The sequence below is a fragment of the Mustela erminea genome, chromosome 3 (genome assembly GCF_009829155.1).
Source record: "Mustela erminea isolate mMusErm1 chromosome 3, mMusErm1.Pri, whole genome shotgun sequence".
Classification (NCBI taxonomy): Eukaryota; Metazoa; Chordata; class Mammalia; order Carnivora; family Mustelidae; genus Mustela; species Mustela erminea.
Window position 1 is genome coordinate 19,990,779 of NC_045616.1, and position 23,292 is coordinate 20,014,070.

At 36.3% G+C, this 23,292-nt stretch overlaps 1 long non-coding RNA gene across 2 annotated transcripts in view; it reads right to left on the reverse strand.

Moving 5' to 3' along the window:
• LOC116585974 overlaps positions 1 to 23,292 on the reverse strand; it is a 551,498-nt gene that overhangs the window by 21,072 nt on the left and 507,134 nt on the right. The window contains exons 4-5 of one of the 2 annotated variants that reach the window (XR_004283828.1): positions 10,833 to 10,897; positions 727 to 805 (exon numbers count right to left, since the gene is read on the reverse strand). This is a non-coding gene — a long non-coding RNA (uncharacterized LOC116585974). The remainder of the gene's footprint in view (positions 1 to 726; positions 806 to 10,832; positions 10,898 to 23,292) is intronic. The other variant, XR_004283830.1, reaches the window with a different exon arrangement.

The window sequence follows — 23,292 nt, forward strand, 5'->3', positions numbered from 1 at the left end:
AAAGTGATATAGCATTCTGGTTCTTTATGGGTGAAGAATCATTTTATTATAACCTTTTAGCTCTCCTGGAGTATAAGACTTATCAGTTTTCAAAACCAGACATTTTAGGGGTTATCTTCATTGTGAAGGTCCCTGCAGCTGGGTGTGCTCAATATGGGGTTTGACTTGTTTGCTTTTCAGGGATATCCCTCCCACTGTGGGACTGCTACACTAGGCTCATTGGCTGGTTCCCAACTATGTGTCTCCCCTTCCAATCATTTTGAAAGTGAGTTCATTACATGTAGTTCTAGCTTTCTTGTGTTGTAGGAGGAGCAGAACTCGGGATCCTATTACGCTGCCATCTTCCATATTCTCTTTATTATCCTTTTGAATCATAAGATTTGGTTCAGTTTGAAAATAAGGCATAATGGCTATTAAGATTGTATAATGGGGACTATATTATTGATGGGAGATTCCTTCAGGACATAATCGTGTTTTTTTTCTTTCTCTTGTCCATGATCTACAAAGTTAATAATTTTCCATGTTAGAACTAATTAATAGTGTTAATATATAAGATAGAGTCCAAGCAAAGAACATAAATGGGTCATACAATTCTGTGGTACAGTGTCTTCAGTTTGGGGACCATGATAGATATAGTGTCATAGTCTGGTATTACTGAAAATGTCTTCTTTTGCAAATAAATTAAGAAGTAATTATTCCAATTTTACAAGATTATGTTTAGCTCACCAATATTTTATCAAGTTCATTTATGAATACTCCTCCTCTTCATCCAGCTATTTTCATATCCTTCTCTTTCTTTGTATCACTAAGCAAAAAATAAAAATAAAAAAATAAAAAAGCTGCATTTACAAGTTCCTCAAACCTGGTTAGCAGTCTGGGAAGAAAATGTTTAATTTCCTAGAAAGGAAAAAGCAAAGGCAAGGAGAAACTTGGATAGTAAGGTGACATCTCAGACCAGCTGGTGATAGCGTGATTCAATGTGATTCACTGTTTCATTAAGAATTAAATGGGATGAGGAGAGTGGGAAAAGATGGCAGGAGGATTCAGAGCTCACCTCCTTCCACAGAAACACCAAAGCAACGAGTACATGTAATTCAATTCACTCTGAAAATGAACTGAAGACCAGAAGAACATCTTCCACAGCTAAAGACATAAAGCTGAAGGGCTGGATGGGCAGAGACACATCTGAGAACTAAACTCCTGGAGCAGGAATGCATAAATGGGTGCAGAGGAGTACGAAGGATCAAGCCCCACATCTAGGATGCTGGGGACCTGCACAAAGATGAGCTCTGATAATATCCAGCTTTCAAAATCAGCTGGGCTTAGGTCCAGGAGAGTCAGTAGGGTAGGGTATAGAAAACTGAGTATCTGCTCTTAAAGAGCAAGGGCTTTAGTACTCAATCCAAGACCCAGTTCAGAAGCATGGGTTTGAAAAGCACTAGGGTTACACAAGAGAGAGATCTATTGACAACTTTTAGAATGTGTGCTGGAGAGACCCGTATCTACAGGACTTGCCCTGAGGATGAACCATTTTTATTACCCTTTATCAGTCTATCTATCTGGATATTTGCTAGAGCCTGTTCTGACACTCTCTATTTACCTAGCTAGCACTCTTTGCCCTACCCAGGCAGGGCCCCTGTAAAACAACTCCCTACTTTCCACACATCCTGGGTACCTCATTTGGGACTGTTATTGCCTTGGGGTGAGGAGCACAATGTGTCACCCAGGGACCAGCACCAGTGCCCCTAGAGAACAAATCCTGCTTGCTCCAGGGATGGTCCCACCCACCAGGTGGCCCTAGTATTTAAAATCATGCCTCCCAGGCAGCTATACCAGGGGCAAGCCAGCCTACCCATGTACACAGAGGAGTCTGCCAAGTCATTGATGATAGCCAGGTTGAGGGAGGAGGCTGCCTACCAGGATGCATGCAGGCACTGGGGACCTCTAGAACATTTGGTTCTGGGGACTAGACGGCATTGATAACAAGGCATCAGAGGACACCTTCCACATCGGGCCACACATAGAGACAAAATAAGGGGAAAAGGAGTATGTTGAAAATGAAAGAACAAAACTCTAGAGAAAGAGCTAAATGAAACAGAGAAGAAATTTACCTGAAAAAAGTTCAAAGTAAAGGTCACAAAGATTTTCATCAGACTGAGAGAAGACTGAATGAACTGAGAAGTTTACCAATCAGTCAGATCTGAAGAATACAACTGCTGAAATATAAAATCAATTAGAGGGAATCAACATCAGATAAGAAAATGCAGAAGGACACATCAGCAATCTGAAAGACTGGGTAGTAGAAAGCAACCAAGATGACCAACAAAAAGACCAAATTTAAGAAATGAAATGGGCTAAGGGCCAAATTCAAGCATACTAAGATTCACATTATAAGGGACCCAGTAGGAGCAGAGAAAGGAGCAGAAAACGTAAGTCAAGGAAGAATAGATGAAAAGTTCCATATCCGGGGAAAAAACAGACATCCGGGTCCAAGAACTAGAAAGAACCCCAAACAAGATGAACCTAAGTGGCACACAAAGATAAAGACAAAATCTTAAAAGCATCAGGAGAAAAGGAAACAGGCTCATTTGGTTTCCATCAAATATAACTATCAGTTGATTTTTCAGCAGAAATTTACAGGCCACTGAATAGTATGATATATTCAAAGTGCTAAAAGGAAAAAGCCCTACAACCAAGAATACTCTAAATGGCAAGGTTATCATTCACAATTGAAGGAGAAATAGTTTCCCAGACAAAAGTTAAATGAATTCATTACTCTTAAACTATACAAGAACTGTTAAAGGGACCTTCTTTAAGTGGCAAAGAAAATGTCTTAATTACAAGTAAATTTCACTGGTAAAAGTAAACAGAGAGTGATTGCGTCAGTCACTCATAAAGCAAGTATGAAGGGTAAAAGACAGGCGTAGTGAAATTTTGTGTACAAAATTAGTCAAACAACACAAAAAGGAAAAAGATATAAAATATGACATAATGTACATAAAAACTGGAATGATAAACTAAAAATGTAGTGTTTTAGAATATATTTGAACTTCAGCAACCATCAAATACAGACTGATACATACATAGGATTTTATGTGAAACTCATGGTAACCACAAACCAAACACCTATAATGGATATATAACATATCACAAGGGAAAAGAGCAAGAAAAGAAAAAGGGACAAAGAATACCCACACAAATAACCAAACACCAATGTAAACAATGGTGCTAAGTACATACCTATCAATATTTGCTTTAGAAGTACTTGGACTACATGCTCAAAAAGAGAACGCATTAAAAAAAAAAAAAGAAAAACAAAACAAAACACAAAGTGCCTACAAGAGACTTGATGAAGACCTAAAGACACATATACACTGGAAGTGAAGGTATGGAAAAACATATCTCATGCCAGCGGTGTGGCGGGGGCGGGGAATCCTGGGTAGCAATACTTGTTCCAGACAAAATAGACTTTAAAACAAAGACTATCAAGAGAGCAAAAAGGTCTTAATGAGAGACAAAGAGGACATAATGATAAAACAATCAACCCAATAAGAAGATACAACAATGGTAAATATCTATGCATCCAGCACCGAAGCACCGAAGTACATAAGGCCAATATTAACAGAATTAAAAGGAAGAAATTTTTAGTTTTTACATACTAATAAGCAAAGTGGCAGGAAGAGAAATTACAAAACCAATCACATTCACGGTTCCACTGAAAAGAAGGAAATACCTAGGAATAAATTAAATCAAGGAGATAAAAATCTTGTACTCTAAAAATTATAAGACTTTAATGAAAAAACTAAAGGCTGAAGGAAACACAAATAAGTGTAAAAACAAACCATGCTCATGTATTTGAAGAATTAATAAAGTTACAATATCCATACTACCAAAAGCAACTGCATATTTAATGCTGTCCCTATCAAAACACTGATAGTATAATTCTACATTGTGTAAGGAACTACAAAAGACCTCAAGTAACCAGAGCAATCTTGAGATTGAGAACAAACCTAGAGATACCATGATCTAAGATTTCAAATTCTAAAAGGCTATCGTAATTCAAACAGTATGATACTGACACAAAAATAAACATATGGAGTGATGGAACAGAATAGAGAGCCCAGAAATAAACCCATGTTTGTGTGGTGAATTAATCAATGATAAAGAAGGTGAGAATATACAATCAGAAAGAAATAGTCCCTTCAATAAATGGTGCTGGGAAAACTGAATAGCTACAGGCTAAATAACTAAAGGATCACTTTTTTGGACCGTACACAGAAGTTGACATAAATATAAGTCCCTGAACTGTAAAACTCCTAGAAGAAAGTATAAAGAGCAAAGTCTTAGGCATTGGTTTTTGCAGTGTTTTTCTGGCACATCTCTGCAGGCAAGAGAAATGTAATAAAAATAAGCAAATGGGACTATATCACACTAAAGAGCTTTTGCACAGGGAAGGAAACCATCAACCAAACAAAAAGGCAATCTACTCAATGGGATGAGAAAATTGCAAATGATGTATCCAATAAGGGGTTAATATCCAAAATATATAAGGAACTTCTACAACTGAACCCCCCCCCCCCAAATCCACATCATCAGGCAAAAAAAAAAAAAAAATGCACAGAGGACTTGAATAGACATTTTTTCCAAAGAAAACATATATATGGCCACTAGACACCTAAAAAGATCCTCAAAATTACTAACCATCAAGGTAATGCAATTCAAAACCACAATGAGATGTCACTTCACATCAGCCAGGGTAACTAAAAGAAGCTAAGAAATAACAAGTGTTGGCAATGACGGGGAGAAAAATGGCCTCCGTGCACCGATGGTGAGAATGTAAGTTGGTATAGCCACTATCAAAAATATACTCTATGACCCAGTAAATCTACTTGTGGGTACTTGCACAAAGAAAACAAAAACACCAATATATGTACCTCTATGTTTTTTGTAGCATTATTTATAACAGCCAAAATAATGAAAAAACCTATGTACTGACAGGTGACTATACAAAGAAAATAAGGTATATACACACGATGGAATAATATTGAGCCATAAGAAAGCAACATAGTTGAACCAAGATAGCATTTTGCTAACAGAAAGAAGTCAAATGGGAAAACACAAATATTTTTATAATTTATTTGTGGAATATAAATATATATGCACATATTTTTGTTGTTCATTGATATGTGCATATATACATATGTACGCATATACACACATATACATATATACGCATACACATACACATACCTGTATTATACATATGTACGTATATACATACACATACATATGTATGCATATACACACATACACATATTATACATATGCATGCATATACATACACATATTATACATATGTATGCATATACATACACATACACACATATATACACACACACATAACAATGAACAACAAAAATGAATAAGCTCATAAATACAGATAACAAACTTGCCTGAGGGAAATGTGTGGGGAAATAGATGAAAAAGATGAAGGAAATTAAAAGTAAAACTTTTAGTTACAAAACAAGTCATGGGGATAAGAAGTACAGCACAGGGGATGTTGTCAATAATATTGTAGTAACTTGATTGACAGTGACTATACTTAGTGTTGTGAGCATTTTGTAATGTATATAATTGTAGAATCACTATGTTGTACATTGAAACTAGTATTTATCAACTATACATCAGTGAAAAATAAAATTTAGAAAAAGAATTAAATTGGGTGAAACTGGAGGGCACTGGTCAATAATAATGGTCAAAAAAAGGTGCTGTAACTTTTGTTTTTGTTAATCTAGCAGTAACTGGTCATTTAGCTTCCCCAGATCAAATGATTATTTGAAAACTCCTAAAAATGGGGGCTTTGTGTTACTCTTCTAAGTAACTGGTTCATTCTGTTTCCAAGTCTGATCATATTATAATTTCTACAGCAAAGAAAGAGCACTGATGCCCCAACTAAAATTAGTTATTATAAATGGAATAAGATATGGTCTTTAATACAAGTACTAGAAGCAAACATTTTATAATTCTTAAAAATATTATAATATTTTTAATTTTAAAAAATACTAGGTAAGATTTATACTATGGTCATATACATGGTCCAATACATCCATAAGAAAAATTAAACCTCAAAGGCATGTGTGATACAATCATATATATACTTGTCCAGCAGCTATTTGTAAAACACAGGGTATAGGAAAATTTTTTTTTAATTCTTCTTGCATATTATTTAAATTGCAGGCCTGACTTTCTAAACAGACTAACTGCTGCTTAGATGTGCAGGTCTTCTTTACACAGTAAGTCCACTGTTTGCAAGGCTTTTAGAAATGCACGATTTGCCACTAAACTAGCTCTAATAAAATGTTCCCTGCAGCTCTGTTTATCAGCAGGACATTCTACATCTTCCCAAAACACACAACCAAGCATTCATGCATATGCACACAGAAACATCTGCATACTTCCCATTCAGGGTTTACATTTTTTAGAAGACACACCAAGTTGGAGTTACAGGACGGTTGGAACCAACTATTAATTAGATTTTAATTAGGAATACCATCATCCTTATTAAGCAATGATATTCTTGATGTTTATTTTCTGTCCCACTGTTTCATAGAGATGATCGTGATGCTGTTAATCTCTAAATCTTACTTACCATGTGCTGAAGCTCTTTTAAGTATTTTCACAGGCAGTGTATCATTTACTCCTCTCAGAAGCTCTATGCAGTTGCTATTTTACAGAAGAGGAAACTGCAGTATTCTAATGTTAAATACCATATAAATGTAAACAGGTTCTGTTTAATTCCATTACAACCTGAATTTTGTTTTGTTCTCCTTTACTTTGTTTTATCTCAATACTAAAAATACTCTCACATATTTTTATATTCTATTCAACCCCTCTGATTCCATTTTTATTTATTTATTATTTTTTACTTAAGTTACATAGTTTTTAAATACTGAGGAACCTACGAAGACTAGCCTCAGAAAGTTGCTTTGGGAAGAGCACTGGGGTGGGGGCTGAATAAAGCCATGAATGAGGATTCAAACATCCTTCAAACCACATCAGATAAAGTGCTTAAAATGTTTCCGAACACAATACGTCCAAACCAAATGTAATGAAAATAGACAAATTCTAGGTGAATCTACAACATGCTTTACATAAATACAAGTATGTTAAACAGCTGAATATATCAGGCTGAACCAAACACCAGAAAGCACATTGGAAGAAACAGTCTTGTTTAGGGAAGTGAATGGATTGGATATTACTGTGGGGAAAAAAAAAAAAAAAAAGTTCACTTAAAAACATTTTTTAATGTTGACTAAGTAGCTAGCTAGGATTTCTAAGGATTTTGAGGAGAATAAAGCCAGTACATTTTCTCCCACTGTGAACGTTATAGTATTAATGACCTTGTATCAAAATTAAAAAATCAACCTCAGATGGAAAATAAATCACATATTTAAATTAGTAAGTGAAAGTAGGAAGACAGTGTCTACATGTTGCTGGGACATGATGCTCAGACCATCAACAAGCCTGAGGTCCTCAGGCTGAGTGTAGTTAAATGACGAAGCAATAAACTGTTAAACCCGGCTATCCCCACACATTTTAGGTTCCGAAATGCCAAATGCCATGTACTTGCTTCTTCATCAAGAACACAGGTAAAGGTAACATCCTTGTAAATGCTTTCAAGAAACAGATTCAAAGGTGTATTAGTTATGAAACTTCATGACACAAAAGGTACTAAAAGGCCTTATATAAAAAATTTGAATGGGCTTTAGAGGTCCACGATGGCAGTGGAAGAAGAACCTGAGCTCACCTTCTCTCCCAGCCACACAGAACCTATACCTACATATAGAGGAATGCCTCCTGAGGAAGAACTGGGGGTTGATGTGAACAGCTTCAGCATGAGAGAAGGTAGAGGGAAGACAAAAAGGCGGCCAGGGAGATAGAGAAACAGAATTCTGCTCCTGATGTTGCAAGGTGCAGTAGGGAGGGAAGATCAATGAGGGACCCATGTGCAGTTATCTTGCCCTGGGGCACAGAAAAAAGTTGATTTGAGGGACAACCACACTTTAAAGGGAATCCTCTTATTCACTGTACATTCCCACATGTGGGGGAACTGCTGGATCTGTCCCCATGGTCAGAGCTACTTTGTCTGAAACCACAGACAAAGCAGAATCTAGGTGCTCTACCTAGTGAGCCCTGGGCCCCTAGTCATCTCTAGCTCCAGCTGTCCCAGAGTCCTCATGTGGCCCACACCCCCAATTTGTGCCCAATCTAACTCCAGTCACCTTTCCAGGTCCTTAGGAGATCTGGAAACACAGCTCCTTAGGAAACAGGTGGCCACTGCCCAATCCAGTGCCAACTGTCTTACCACAGCATCCACTGAATGGAGTAACCCAGCCTGCATCCACTCCAGCTCCAACTATCTTGCCAGCATGGTCCAGGCATGGAGTGACCTGACCCTTACCTGCTTCAGTCATCCTGCCAAGAGGCCCCTTACTTGTACATCCCATCGGGCATGTGCTTCAGCTACCCCTCTAGGGTGGCCCCAATGTGGAGTGTCCCAGGACTTCCAGCCCATGCTGGCTTGAGCCATAGCTGTCCAGGTAGGGAATGCTATGTGAGGAGCATCACACCCATTGCCTACTTCAGCTCCAGACTTCCTGCCAGCATGGCGCTGGTGGAACTTACCATGGAGATGCCTCACTAGAGTTCCCTACAGCACCAGCAACCTGCCAAGGTGGCTGCAACACAGAGCTACCCAGGACCCAGATGCTGCACCTGTTCTAACTAGGCACCCAAAGCAACCAGGTACATGCAATCTATATGGTGAACATTCCTACACAAAGCTGCCCCTTCAAGACAGGGGAGTAGTAATTTCACAGAAAAACATAACTTAAAGGAGTTCATCACCACCAAACCAGCCTTGCAACAAACATTAAAGAGACTTTGTGGAAAATAAAATGTTATAAGTAGAAGAAAATTATGAAAAGAAAGAATTTCACTGATAAAAGCAAACATGCTATAAATGTAGTATAAAGGTTAAAGTCAATAATAGTAAAACCAAGTATATCTAGAAAAAAATCATTAAGGGATACACAAAATAAAATGATATAAAATATGGCATTAAATGCATAAATATGAAGGGGGATATTAAAAGTATAGTACTTTTAGAATTTGTTCATACCTAAGTGACCATTAACATAATACACACACACACACACACACACACACACACACACGGTTATACACTTAGCATTTTATATATGAACCTCAGGGTAACCACAAATCAAAAATCTATGACACATTCACAAAAGGTAAAGATAAAGGGTCCTAACCATGATACTAAAGAAAGTCATCATATCACAAGGGAAGTGAGAAGAGAAGAAAAGAACAGAGAAGAACTACAGGAACAACCAGAAAAAAAAATTAAGAAAATGGTAATAGGTATATATGTGTCAATGATCACTTTAATGTAAATGGAATAAGTGCTCCAATCAAAAGACACAGAGTAGCTAAATAGATAAAAACAAAAAAACAGAAAAACAATCAAGAACCAACTATAGCTTTCCACAAGAGACTAACTTCAGAACTAAAGACATATACAGTCTGAGAGTGAAGGTATGGAAAAATATATCCCATCTAAAAGGAAGAAGAAGAAAAAGGCTGAGTTAACAATAGACTTTAAAACTAAAACTGTTAACAAGAGACAAAGAGTACTAGGTAATGATAGAATAATGAATCCAACAAGATGATATATCAATTGTAAATATCTGTGCACTCAACACAGAAGGATCTAAATATATAAAGTAAATATTAACAGTTAATAAAAGAAGAAATTGACAGTAATGCAAAATAGTAGGGACTTTAAACACCCCATTTATATAATGGATAAATCATCTAGATAAAAAATCAGTAAGTAAACAATGGCACTGAATTACACATTAGACCAGATAGACTAAAAAGGTATATACAAAACATTCCACCCCAAATTATCCTAATACACATCCTTTTCAAGTTCCCGTGGACTATTCTACAAGATACATCACATTTTAAATTATTGAAATCATAAAGCATATTCTCTTGCCACAAGGGTATGAAAATAAAAATCAGTTTTAAGAAAAAGCAATAAACAAAACAAACAAATGGAGGCAAAACAGACAAACAAATGTTTGTCTTCCTTGGCCCAAAACAAATGGTCCACGGAATAAATCAAATTGGAAATTAAAAATTTCTAGAGACCAACTGAAAATGGAAACACAAAGTTTCCAAGTCTTTGGAATGTGGCGAAAGCAATTCTAAATGGAAAATTTATAGTGATATAAACCTACCTCAAAAATAAGGAAAAAATCTCAAAAAATTATATAATATAATCTTTAACTAAAGGAACTAGTTAAAAAAAAAAAGAACAAAATCCAAAGTTGGGAGAAGGAAGGAAATAATAAAGATTATAAAATGTATTAAAGAAACAATGGGAAAGATCAATAAAACTAAGACCTGGTTCTTTGAAAATATAAACAAAATTGATAAATGTTCAGCCAGAGTTATCACAATAAAAAGAGAACTCAAATAAAATTAGAAATAAACTAGTTAAATGGCACCAGGAAATACAAATGTTTTAAGAGACTCTTGCAAAAAATTATGTATCAAAAAACTGCAAAACCTATCCTTCCCAAACTATTCCAAAAATCTGAGAGTTTTCCAATTTTCTATTATGAGCCACCATTATCCTAAAATCAAAATCAGACCCCAAAAAAGGTGAAAATTACAGAATATCCCTGATGAACGTAGATATAAAAATCCTTTACAAAATATTAGCAAACCAAATCCAACAAAACCTTAAGATGGTCATCCACCATCATCAACTGGGATTTCTTCCAGGGATGCATGGATGCTTCAGTATCTACAAATAAATCAACATATACATCACATTAACAATAAAAAAATCATCTGATTATCTCAAAGGATGCAAAATAGGCATTTGACAAAATTAACATCCATTCATAATTTAAAAATCTCAACAAAGTGGGATTAGAGGGAACATAATTCAACATAACAAAGGCCGCATGTGAAAAACCCGCATCTAGCATTGTATTCAATGGTGAAAATTTAGAAGCTTTTTAAGTTCAGGAACAAGGAATAATATCAGATCTTACTACTTTTATTCAACATAGTGCTAGAAATCCTAGACGCAGCAATCAGACAAGAAACAAAAAGTGTTTTAACTCATAAAGAAGTTATACTGTGACTCTTCATAGATGACATAGTACATACAGAAAACCCTAAAGACTCCATCAAAAAAAAAAAATCAAGAAAAAAAACGAACAAATTCAGTAAGGTTGCAGGAAACAAACCAATATACAGCATGTTACATTTTTATAACATAACTGAAAACAAAGTAGCAAAAAGAAAAATTAAGAAACCAGTCCTATTTAAAATTGCATCATAAAGAACAAAAGACCTAGGAATAAATTTAACCAAAGAGATGAAAGGCCTGTACCCTGAAAATGATAAGATCTGGAAGAAACAAGTCAAAGATTACACAAATAAATGGAAAAACGTACTATACTCATGGATGGGAAGAATTGATATTGTTAAAATACCAAACAAGCTACAGATTTAATGCAGTCCCTAACACAATACCAATAGTATTTTTTTCACAGACCTAGAACAAAAAATCCTAAAATTTATAGAGAAAGACAAAAGAATCTGAAGAGTCAAAGCAATCTTGAGGTGGTGATGCAACATGGGGGCTTAAGTGGGTAAGAGAAGAATAAATGAAACAAGATGGGATTGGGAGGGAGACAAACCATAAGTGACTCTTAATCTCACAAAACAAACTGAGGGTTGCTGGGGGGAGGGGGGTTGGGAGAAGGGGGGTGGGGTTATGGACATTGAGGAGGGTATGTGCTTTGGTGAGTGCTGTGAAGTGTGTAAACCTGGTGATTCACAGACCTGTACCCCTGGGGATAAAAATATATGTTTATAAAAAATTAAAAATTAAAAAAAAAAAAGGAATCTATTCCCAAATTTCAAACTGTATTATAAAGCATAGTAATCAAAACAGTATGGCACTATACAAAGTAGGTATATAGATCAATGGAACAGAATAGAGACCCAGAAATAAACCCATGCTTATAGGGTAACAATCTACAAAACAGGAGCCAGGAATATACTATACAAAAAGATAGTATTTAATAAATAGTGATGTGAGAACTGGATAGCTCCATACAGAAGAATGAAACTGGACCACTTTCTACACCATAGACAAAAATAAACTCAAGTAGATTAAAGACCTAATTCTAAGACCTAAAACTCCTAGAAGAAAACGCAAGCAGTCACCTTCTGGTCACCGGCCTTAGCAATATATTTCTAAATCTTCTTCAGGCAAAAGAAACATAAAGCAAAAAAAAAAAAAAAAAACAACTACTGAATGGAAGAAAATAATTGAAAATGATATCTCTAATAGGATGTCAATGTCATATACATATATATATATATATAACCTCCTACATTTCCAAAGGAAATAAAAAGAAATTTTAAAATGGGAAGAGGACTCAGATTATTTTCCACAGAAGATTTAGAGATGGCCAAGAGACAAATGAAAAGATGCTCAATATCACTCATCATTAGAAAAATGCAAATCAAAACTACAATGTGATATCACCTCACAGCTGTCAGTGTGGCTAGTATCAAAAGACAATAAATGGTAAGTGTTGGCGAGGATGTGGAGAAAAGGGAACCCTCATGCACTGTTGATGGAAATGTAAAACTGGAACAGCCACTGTGGAAATCATAATGGAGGTTCCTCCAAAAATTAAAAATAGAAATACCACATGACCCTGTAATTCCGCTTTTGGGTATTTACCAAAAGAAACTGAGCTTGCTAATTCAAAAATATGTACACACCTCTATGTTTCTTGCAGCATTATTTACAATAGCCACAAATGAAAGGAACCCAAGTGTCCCCTGATAGGTGAATGGATAAAGACATTGTAGTATGGAAAGGAATGCAATATTACTAATGGAATATTGCTTAGTCATAGGAATAAATAAAATCTTGCCATTTCCAGCATCACAGATGGACCTAGAGAGTATTATGCTAAGTGGAATAAATCAGACAGAAAAGGTCAAGTACTATTATCATCTCACTTATATGTCCAATTTAAAAAGTAAAACACACAACAAAGATAGAAACAGACTCTTAACTATAGAGAACAAAGTTGTGGGTGCCAGAAGGGAAGAAGGAGAGGATTAGGGAAATAGATAAAGCATATTAAAAGGTACAAACTTGCAGTTATAAAATAAATAATTCCTGGGCGTTTGAAGTACAGCATAGGAAATAGTCAATAATATTGTAATCATTTTGTATGGTGGCAAATGGTAACTAGACTTACAGAGATCATTTCATAATAGATACACATGTTGAATTACTACATTATATACCTGAAACTAATACTGGTTATCAACTATATTTTGATTAAAAATTTAAAAATACAAATAGAAAAGGAGAAGAACTTCTGCCTATATTAAAGAGAAAGCATAACCCTAAAACTTGTCTTTTCAGACAGAAAAAGTGCTATGTCTACTCAGAGAGCTTGATACCTTAGAAGAGCTTGAAGTCTGCAGGAGCAAAGATTTAATGAGTTTTCATTCCCAATATATTTCTGGGTACAGTGTTTACTGTAGAATTGACTCAATAAATTTATTTCAAGTATAAGATTATAATGTTATATCCACTATGCAATTTCCCTTTTTAAAATATTTAACCAGACCCTTAAAAATCCTTTACATTGACTTTCTGACTTACGCACAATACAATGGTTAGAAGAACACCTTCATGGCAACAAGAAACAATGTGAAAAATCCAAAATGTAAGACATTTTATTAGACAACTAGTTGGGTCTCTTCAAAACTCTATAATAGTCCTAAGAAGGTTTTTTTAAAAGAAACAAAAATTATAAAAATAATAGGATATGATCAAGAGATTTTACATGAAATTGAATACGGCATACATGTTAGATGGTATCAGGGAATTATTGGTCTGTATGATAAAGGTAGTAAGTGGTACTTAACATAAAGTCATTATTTCTTATGATCCCATGCTGAAGTACATAAGGTGAATGCTATGATTTTTTAACTCACTATAAAATTACTTTAGCAAACAGTAGATGAAGAAAATATGCCAAAGTTAACAACTGCTAAATCCAGTTTTGGATATATTGTTATTCATTATATAATTATTTTTGAATGTTTGAAAATGTTATTATAAAAAATAAAGTTATAAGAGAAAAAAGAATTATGGTGGAGTAGGAAATATTTTTTCCCAATCTACATCAATTTATGAATTGAAATGGTTTAATAGAAGTCTCAAAATTCCTAATCTAGGGAACAGTAAACACTTCCTAAAAATCCTATCACCTGATACATAAATTTCAGTTTTGATATGATACATTCTCTGATAGCATTTTTATGTATTTTGTGCATTCATTACCTTCCTCTTCAAGAAAGTCTTCTAAGAAAGAAGAAAGAGAAGAAAGAAAAAAGGAAGGGGAGAAACGGGGAGAGGACAGTAAGTAACAGAAGGAAGGAGATAATGAAAGAAAGAAGGCAGGCAGACAGGGAAGCAGGCTGGGAAGCTGGATTATACTTGCTTGGATGCAATTAAACTTTCCCATCAGGTCAAGTTTCCTTCAAGGTCCTTGCTTGAGTGCTTACATAGAAATTGACTCCAAAAGACGTAAGTCTCCTATGAAGGGCATGAATTTTCTGAGCATAATCTATGATTTCAGAGATGTCCCAGTGGTATCTTAGTACTCAGAAATTAATCACAGCATTTATTATGATAGATTTCATGGAATTGTTTTTCATTTTTTGTTTTTGTGTGTGTGTGTTTGTTTTTGTTTGTATTCTTGTGGCTGTCAATGCTGTTGTTCAAACAGTTCAAAAGCTGTTCGTCAATGGTTATTGCCTTTTAAAACTTTGTCCAAAAAGCTGGGGAAATGATGGATTAAATCAAAGAGGCAAATTTAAGTGTAAAACTTTCTGAACCTTAAATATACTATAAGATGTAGAGGTTTCCAAATTTATTTTGAAGATTTTATTTATTTATTTGACAGACAGAGATCACAAGTAGGCAGAGAGCCAGGCAGAGAGAGAGGAGGAAGCAGGCTCCCCGCTGAGCAGAGAGCCTGATGCGGGGCTCAATCCCAGGACTCTGGGATCATGACCTGAGCCAAAGGCAGAGATTTTAACCCACTGAGCCACCCAGGTACCACTCCTAATTTATTTTGGAATAAAACTTTAAAAAATACTATCTTGAGAAAGTTGTATTCTATGTAACATTCTGAGAAAAGCTGCTTCCAATTTTTATTCCAGCTCAGGGAGCATAAAATGAAAACCATCATAATGAGAGTCCCTCTGTAAACCAGAGCCCAAGACAACCTTCATTATATAGATAAATATACTGTAGGAACTTATCTCAGGGTGCATGAATGCAAAACTAATTATTATGAAACTGGTAAGGCAGAAGTAATCAATCCAAGGATGCAGTGACTTGCTCACTGCCATAGGCAACTTGGAAATTATGCTTCTTGGAATTCTTTAATGAACCACGGAGAAAAAAATTCTTAACTGACCTACTAGGAGACTGTAGTTCCCAATTAATAAAGGACTGTCTGAACAGTTGTTAACTCCACCATACTTACGAGTTCATGCCTGAGTTAGAATGGATGCCTAGTTTTGTGTGAATGCTCTACACCATACAGTTTTGGCAAGACGTTGGTCCCAAAGATATGGGGCAGAGGTCAGGACATACCACAGTTCAGTGGGTGACAGAAATGGATACGGAGGCTGGATACTGGGATCACTGATGGAACAACAGAGAAGAGACCATAAATAGAAGAGAAGGAGTGAGACATCTTTCTCACTGTGCCAAAGAATGGAACGTGAAGGAAAGGGGGGGCATGTATTAGAAGAAATACATCAAGTAAACCACTACTATGAAGATGAAGTGTGCTTGAGGACAGGTGAATATACAGGACCAGGGGACTGAATCCATGAAATCTGGAAAGAAAAGTAAGTAAGCTCTGAGTTGTGGCATTCTCACCACTTCTTGACCTTGTGTTGGGGTATCGGTGTTGTGCCTCAGCCTTGTTAAAAAGGACCGGCATTCTAAGTATCCTACTCCTGTGGCAGTCTTTACCGACAGTTACATGAACTGGTGTCCAATGAGTTTAGAGCAGCAGTATTTTTTTTTAATATTTTATTTATTTACCTGACAGTCAGAGATCACAAGCAGGCAGAGAGGCAGGCAGAGAGAGAGAGAAAGTGGAGCTCCATGCAGAGCATAGAGCCTGATGTGGGGCTCGATCCCAGAACCCTGAGATCATGACCTGAGCTGAAGGCAGAGGCTTTAACCCACTGAGGCACCCAGGCGCCCCTAGAGCAGCAGTTCTACTAGATTCACTGACATAGTGTATTTTTTTTATGCGCTGTCTTCAAATGACTCTGTCATCTCACTCCTAGCTGATTTGTGTTATCATTCTGTATTATTAATATTGGCATCTAAGATTCTAGATATACTAGTCACTCATCTGGTTTCATACTGTCAGCCTACAGGTTTCTGCTCATATTATTATCTTGTTCTCCCATCATGGTTTGTGTACTATTATTAAGCCTTTGCTCTTTGCATCCCCAGGTCCAGGGTCCTGGCTGCTCATTATATGAAGGTGAAACTTTTGCAACTGGAAATGAGACACTTTAAATGTGCTTAACCCATTTTGATTCCTGATAGTGACACTCTGTAGTACAATTTTGAGAGATTAAAAACCAGGTTGCATTATCCATTCTGGAAGCCCTAGCCTGAAGTAATTCTCAAGAGAAATGTTTCAAAGTGTTTTAAACCCCCATTTACATTCCTAGCATTTTTTTTTTTTAACTGACAGGAGACAAACGGAGTCATCTTAACTGCCTTTTTTCCATCCCTTACCTTTATTGGTTAGAAAAAATTTCCTTTGGGACGCCTGGGTGGCTCAGTGGGTTAAGCCTCTGCCTTTGGCTCAGGTCATGATCTCTGGGTCCTGGGATCCATAGCAGGCTCTCTGATCAGCAGGGAGCCTGCTTCCCCACTCTCTCTCTCTGCCTGCCTCTCTGCCTACTTGTGATCTCTGTCTGTCAAATAAATAAACAAAATCTCTAAAAAGAAAAAAAAAATAATAAAGTAAGAAAGAAAGAAAAAAAATTTATTCTACCCTTCTAGGTTCTTTGAGTGGCCTAAAAATCAAACAAACCCAAGACAGATTCACAGGGAAAAAAGACATTTGAATGACACGCACAGGGACCCTATGAAAATATGACTCAGAAAGAAGCTAAGCAACTGAGGCTTATATGCCATCTCGAGCTAAGGAATGGGACAGGACCCAGCCTTTAAATGGGAAGAGGGTAATTCACATACCATCACAAGAGCAGATGTTTGGTTATTGGTATTTCTTCTTCCAAAGATACAGGTCATTCAGTTTAAAAAGGTTTTTAACTAGTTCTCTTTCTGGGTGAGGCCCACTATCTCAATTATTTTAGGTATTTTGAGGGTCAAAGTTCTTTCTTGAGTCTGGTGGGTCTTGATTTCCTCTAGTTCAAAACAGTCCACGTGGCAAAGGAGCATATTTTGGGGTGATATTCTGAATGCCTTCACCTTCAAAACTGTATTTCAAGCTTACAAAAGCATTTCTTTAATTTTCAAACAAAATGAAAAACACCCACAAAAGACAGAAAAGAATGTATAAACTCCCAATTAGTTGCTGAAGAAAGCATGTTACCCTTATATGCATTTTATTCAGAAAGTTAAAAATCTGAATTTATAAACTGAGTTCACTCAAGCTTAAACTGCATTTGAGCTTCAAAAAGCTCACAGCATTTGGTTTTGCTTATATATAGTGCTTGACACTTTCCAAATTCAATTAGCTTGGATTCTTGCAAAGTCACATTATAAGCAAAACTTGAGTCTATAAGCCTATTTTAAAATAGCCTAAGTATATTTTAGTGTGTGAGATTATATTTTCGCTTTGTTTTTTAAATTGTTACTTCATTTCAGGGAATAGATGAGTTGTTTTTTTTTTTTATCATGAGTATGGCTTTATTGGGTATTTGGGGGACTGGAGGTTTTGGTTTGATGCTTTTCAGTTTTTGGACTCTTTAATGACTTCATTTCAGTAGTGAAATCAGAGAAACAATGAATTCAGTTTTTCTTGACTTGTGTAAGCTAGAAATGCCTTGTTAAGTAGGTTTTACTTACTGTATGGCTAAAAGTTCAATGAAGAGAATTTTTTTGCTTACTTTTTTCTCTTAAAGACTCAAAAGTGTTTAAAATATAGTAAGCAAACCTGATATATATTAAAAGCCAGGATAAAAAATACCCACTGTCTGTGAAAAGTTATTTTTGAAATGTCTTTTTCCTAAATCACACTCTGTCTCTGTCTAAGAGCCTGGCTACAAGAAACATAAATAAAATAGAGTGCAAAAAGAGGGACAATCTCCTATTCATCTTTTTTTATTATAGTAATAATATACGTTTTACAGATAAACATTTAGAAAAGAGAGATCAGCAAAAACAAAACCATCTTCTATAATCTCCTCACTCAAAGGTAACTTTTATTAGCAATTTTATGCATATCCTTACTGACTCCTCTCTATGCATATGAGATTAAAAATATAAGAATCACTTGAACAGTGCCCAGCAGTGGTAGTACTCATCCTTATTATGGTTACATTTAGTACACTCCATTGTGGGCTAGATCAACAATTCATATATTCATTTAACACATATTTGAATATCTATTATGTTTTAGGTACTATTCTTTGAAATGAGGAAAAAGCAATAGAAAAAGCAGGTAAAAATCCTTATCCTTCTGGAGTTCATATTCCAGTACAAGTAGACATCCAGTGTGTGTGTGTGTGTGTGTGTGTGTGTGTGTGTGCATGTGTGTATGATAAATAAACAGATAAAGTAGATATAATAAACACATAAACAGATAGTAGTCCAGTAAGTGCCATGAAGTGATAAGTGCTATGAAGAATCTAAAGCAATGTAGGAGAACAGAGAAGAACATCTGGTGGGGAGATGTTATAATTTAAAATAAGTCAGTAGGGGAAGCACTGCTATCAAGGGAATATTTTAAAAGGCTTTAAACACACACACACACACATACGCACACACACTCGGCCTGGCAGAGCAATGACAATTTGAGCAACAATATAAAGTAGTACTGGATTATAACCCAAAGTATGCAATAAATCTCCATGAGTTCATACTGATATCAATAAATATTGAGTGAAGAGAGTAAGCAAGTCTCCTTAACAGAAGAGTTCCAAACGATTTATGTAAATACTGTACCCTCAAGGAGGTAGAGAGTAACTCCACAAAGTATAATAAAAACTAATAGCTATGTGTGTTTTTGCTGAAAATATTTTTAATGAAAAATAAATTCATTGGTAATACAGAGAAAAATAAAAAGATAAGGGAGATAATCACACTAAATTTTGGAGAAGAACATTCCAGGAATCAGGTGAATGCCAAGCATGTCTAAGAAGAGCAGGAAAGCCAGTGTGGCAGAAGCAGAATAAGGAAGAAAGGAAAGAGTAGGAGATGAAGTTGAGTATAATAATGTAGGGATTTATGGTTACTAAAGGACTTGCACTATTTCAACTGAATACAACCATTTGCCACTGCAGAGTCACTGAAGAGAGGATCAGCACATCCTGATTGGTAAAGTCCAATGTTCCCCTTGTATGCTGTGTTGAGAATGGATTACGTATGTAGGGGATGGCGAGATGGCTTGAGGGAATAAATGAGGAAATTAGTAAAGAAGCTATTACAATAATCCAGGTGAGAGAAAATGAAGGCTTGAACCAGGGTGGTGGCAATACAGGTGACAGAAGTGCCTTAGGGCACATGTAAGAGAAAATGCAATTAAGAATGGCTCCAAGGCTTTGGGAGGAAAAAGTTACCATTTATGTTAAGTTTAAGAGGTCCATTACACATCCAAATGTTGACAATGGGTAGGCAGTGGAAGAGAGGAGTCTGGAGTGCAGTGGAACCATCAGAGGAGAAAATGTATAGTCGACCTTACTTAATTGAAAATCAAATGGGTGAATATCGTAGGGGAAAAAAAAAAAAAGGAGAACAAATGAGAATTAATGGAGAAGCGCTAGCAAACTCCACAATTTACAGGCTGTGCTGATGAGGGAAAAAACCTGGTAAAGAGCCTGAAAACATCAGTTCATGAAGGAAGAGGGAAACCAACATATGTGGTGAACTAGAAGCCAAGAGAATAAAGTATTTCATGCATGAAGTACTAAAAATCTGTTTTCAGTGCTACAAAAGATCCCTCTCCTTCCCTTGCCCTCTGTTCCCTTCCAGGTTAGACAACTGTTAGCAACCTTGTAATCATTGGTAGGGTGACCACATGGGCAAGTTACCTGAGACAGTCCTGCTCTGCACCCAGTTCCTCAGTGTCATAATCATTTGCGCTCCCTTTTCCTTTCAAAGATGCCCAGGCTTGGAAACATGTTTCATTTTCAACCAAGCTATTGATCACCTTATAAGAACTGCTTCATGAAGTGATGCAACAGAAAACCTAATTAAAATGAAATCAAATGATAAGGGAAGGTAGAATTAGAGAAATGAAATGGGCACCTTTTGGAAAGGATTTTGCTGTCAAGTAGAGCAGAGAAACTGAATGGTAGCTGGAGATGATTATGGGATCAATAGAAGGCTTTTTTAGGTGAGTGAAATGATAGTTTTTACCAAGCAAATTGGAATTATCTGGTGAGAGAGAAAAAAAAAAGATGCAAAAGAGAAAGGAGAGATGCTGAAGTGCGAAGTTTAAAGGGGCTGTATCTGCTGCCTGAGTGGGATGCGCGACCTCAGGTAGGAACACAAAAAAATCATCCCATACTAACAAGATGAGAAGCAAAATACACAGAGCCAAGTAAGTGAAGTTTGAAAAGTGCCAGAGTTATGCATGAAGATCCACTAACTCATTTTAGGATGTGTACCAGAGGGCTGGGACCTGTACAAGCTTTTGCTGGAATGTAAATGCTGACAGTGCCATTTTTTCTCCCCCTCCCCTTCAACCTAGCCAGTCAGATGCTTGCAAGAGCCCATTTTGGTTTTTTCCATCTAGCATGGAAAAATGGACCTGTGGACCTGCCCTCGCAAACAGGTGTACCTCCAAAATGGCTCCCACCCCAGTCAGGACCTGTCTTCCCCCGGAAGACAGCTGACACTTTGTCAGCTCTGGCAGGCAGCTCCAGCTAAGATCTGCCTTCTTCAAGACAGGTTTAGCTCTGGGGAAAGGGAGGTACCTCACCCACCAGCTCACTGCAAGCTGAAGTTAAGCCTCTCAGCCAGCCATTCTAGGGACAAGTTGTGGTCACTAGTGTATGCATATCACTTGCAGTCCAGCCACAACAGGAGGGTAGACACAAGTAACAGAGGGCATGCCTGGAGCACTTGGTTCCACTAGTAAGAGGAGACTGTGCTATTGGTTACCACAAGATATTTTTATTCTTATTCTTATTCTTATTCTTATTCTTATTATTTTAAGTTAGTCACCAAGACTCATTGTTTATGTGAGTGAAATAAGTCAAGCAGAAAAAGTCAATTACCATATTGTTTCACTTAGTTGTGGAACAGAAAATACTTTCTCTGTAAGGCCACTCCTTTGAGAATAGAATGTGTAGTCAACTTACCTATCCCCAAAGAAACACAATGAGTCAGACAAAATGAAGAGACCAAAAACTATGTTCCAAATGAAAAAAATAAGACAATTTCCCAGAAAAAAGAGATAAAACAGACAGGCAATCTACTTGATCAAGAGTTGAAGTTAGTGGTCATGAAGGCGCTCATCAGACTTGAAGGAAGAGTAGACTGACTCAGTGAGAACTTCAACAAAGAGAAAGAAAATATTAAAAAGAACCACTCAGGTATCAAGAATATAACACCTAAAATGAGTGCCACCTGAGTGGCTCAGTTGGTTATAAACATGTGCCTTCTTCTCAGGTCATGATCCCAGGATCCTGGGATCGAGTCCCACATGGGGCTCCTGCTCAGCAGGGAGTCTGCTTCTCCCCCTACCCTTCCTATCTGCTCATTCTCACTCTCCCTCACTCAAATAAATAATTTTTTTTAAAAAAGAATACAGTACCTAAAATGAAAAACACCTCATAGGGGAATCAATGACAGATTAGAGAATTCAGTAAAATGGATCAGTGATCTGGAATAAGTCTAGCAGAGAGCAACTAAGCTGAACTGCAGAAAGAAAAAAGAATTTTTTAAAAACAAGCATATGCTTAACCTCTCTAGTGACATTAAGCATACTAACATTTTCAATAGAGGAATCCCAGGGGAGAGAAAGGGACAAAAACCTTATTTGAAAAAAAGAATAGCTGATATGTTCCCTAACCTGAAGAATGAAAAAAGATATGCAGGTCTAGGAAGGGCTCCAAGAAAACTGAGCTGAAGGAGGCCCACACCAAGCCATAAAATAAGGAAAATGGCAAAACTAAACATAAAGAGAGGATCTTAAAAGCAATATGAGAAAAGGAACAGTTGTGTAGTAGGTAAACATAAATCCATTTTTCTGCAAAAACTTTGCAGGCCAGAAAGGAGGGTATGATATACTGAAAATGCTGAAAAGAGAAAAAGGTACATCCAAGAACACCTTAGCCAGTCATGCTATCATTCAGAAAAAAAGGAGAGCTAAAAAGTTACTCAGAGAAACAAAAGTTAAAGGGGTTCGTCACCACTAAGCCAGGCTTACAGGAAATACTAGGCACTTCTTTAAGTGAAAAAGTCTAGAATAACTAGAAGAAAGAAAATTACAAAAGGAAAAAAAAAAACACTAGCAAAAAGCAAACATACACTAAAGGTAGTAGATATATCACTAATGAAGCTAGAAAGGAGTTTAAAAGACAATGGTAGTAAAATCAACTTTATCTGCAGAAACTAGTCAAGGGATACACAAAATAAAAAGAAAATATTATTTCATATATATGTATGTATGTGTGTATATATATATACATACACACACACAATGTGGAGGGAGGAGTAAAAATGAAGTATTTTAGAATACTTCATGAAGTACTTTTAGAATGTGTTTGAACTTAAGCTACTACTGACTTATTATAGACAGCTATATACATAGGATGTTATATATGAGCTTCAAGGTAACCAAAAACCAAAAACCTATAATAGTGCACAAAAAGTAGAGAGAGAGGAATCCAAGTATAACACTAAAA